We start from the raw sequence: 1,712 nt of genomic DNA, 5'->3' as shown, positions 1-1,712 counted from the left end.
TATTTTCTTTGTTGTCCGAAAAAATGATATTCTCTTCTGTACAGCTGGCAGTAGTTTTGGGGGCACAAATGGAAGCTGTTTTTCAAGCATCTTGCAGTTCTTCACATTCTTGGCTATGTAATCCTCACATATCCTGTGAGACATTTAAAAAAAACATTTTAAGTATAGGCTAAGAGGGCATTGCATGCATTTGGTATTTGTAGCTTACTATACTAAACTGTCACTGTGTTATCACATCTATGTAATAGCAAAATAATATATTCCATGAACTATTTGTATGGGGACCATTCTGCATATAGAATATTTTTTTTGTTTTATCAGTCAACATGATTTCCAAAATAGCAGTGTCTTCTAGCTGAGAACAGATTCTCCCTCATTGAATTATCATAATTGATTAGTTACCGAAAGAGTGGGTAGGGCTGGGTCTGGAAAACAAGTGCATCATTGCAGTGACCCTGAAGAAACAGTACCATAACAGCTCATTGTAAACATGTCTTCCATAATTCATGATACGTGTTCCATAATTCATCAATGATCTGCTTATGAATTTTAATAATTTCACATTAACATAATACCAAGCAATTTCCTTCCTGTCCCAAATGGTAAAATCATCCAATGTGAATGATTAGAGAAGATCCTTGAGTGGTTTCCATTATACTTACTGTGTCTACTCGAAGGATGTAGTTGCAACGACCCCCAAACACAATGACATCAGAGTCTTTCCCTTGGCATGCTGTGTGCCACAACCTGAGGGTGGAAAATAAATAAAGGGTCAGATCATAGAATTACATGTAAAGTAAATCAAAGGATCTCTATGGGTCAGACAATGTGCTTACAGTTTTATCATTTGCACATTTTGGGTACATTCCTCAGACTTTAGATTGGAACATGTAATGCTATCCAATACCAGTTTAGTAATTTAGCTTGATTTAAACATGACACAAACAACTTGAACATGCACTACCTTGGTTTGGTTCATGTATGGATGCTCAAACTCCCTCCATTTCTTCGTCCCAACATCAAATACCCAGCCATCGCCTGGAGAGATATAATTTGTTTTTTAGTGGACCTTATTAATTATTAAGGTACATAGGTAGGATTTTGAATCTGTACAGGTAAATTACTTACTCATTGGTTTGCAGTCTATACTCAGTCCTCCAAATAGAAACAAACCGCTGTCAGATATTGCAGTGAGGGTATGCCACGACCTTCCCATTGGCACATTGGATGCTGGTACTCTAGAAAAGCCATTTTGAAAGAACAGTTAAAAAAATAAAATCAAGCGTGTTCTGACAACAGTATAGAACAGGAAAGTAACCATTTTAAGTTGAGCATTTGAAAGAGTGAACAGTAAATGCGTACATTTCGTACCATGTCCATGATTCTAGATCTAGACAATAAATGTCACTTGTCCTGGTTTCCTGAATTGAAAGAAAAATGAAGATTTAAAACCAAATTTAAAAAACTTGAGTTAAGTATGTATATTTAAACTTGTATGTACACTAAAATATTTAATCCCACAAATTTTATTAGCAATACACTTTAGGATTTTTGTGTCTCAGTTTCAATGCAACCATGAGTGGAGTCAAAATTAATAATTTCTCACTCTTATTCTGCCCCCACATACATATCCTTTGTGGCAAAGTGTTACACAGGCATGGGCAGCTCTCGGGTCAGGTGCACAACCCTGTAGACAGTAGATATCCACAAAT

At 36.0% G+C, this 1,712-nt stretch overlaps 1 long non-coding RNA gene across 1 annotated transcript; it reads right to left on the bottom strand.

Moving 5' to 3' along the window:
* Positions 1-636: 636 nt before the first annotated feature.
* Positions 637-1,414, bottom strand: LOC124045430. Its single transcript, XR_006840852.1, has 4 exons — positions 1,363-1,414; positions 1,129-1,238; positions 965-1,038; positions 637-747 (listed from the first exon to the last, which is right to left on the bottom strand). It is a non-coding gene; the product is annotated as an uncharacterized LOC124045430 (long non-coding RNA).
* Positions 1,415-1,712: the final 298 nt, after the last annotated feature.

The sequence above is a fragment of the Oncorhynchus gorbuscha genome, linkage group LG10 (genome assembly GCF_021184085.1).
Source record: "Oncorhynchus gorbuscha isolate QuinsamMale2020 ecotype Even-year linkage group LG10, OgorEven_v1.0, whole genome shotgun sequence".
Classification (NCBI taxonomy): Eukaryota; Metazoa; Chordata; class Actinopteri; order Salmoniformes; family Salmonidae; genus Oncorhynchus; species Oncorhynchus gorbuscha.
The sequence above is the reverse complement of the archived record's forward strand: the minus strand, read 5'-3'. Positions and strand labels throughout refer to the sequence as shown.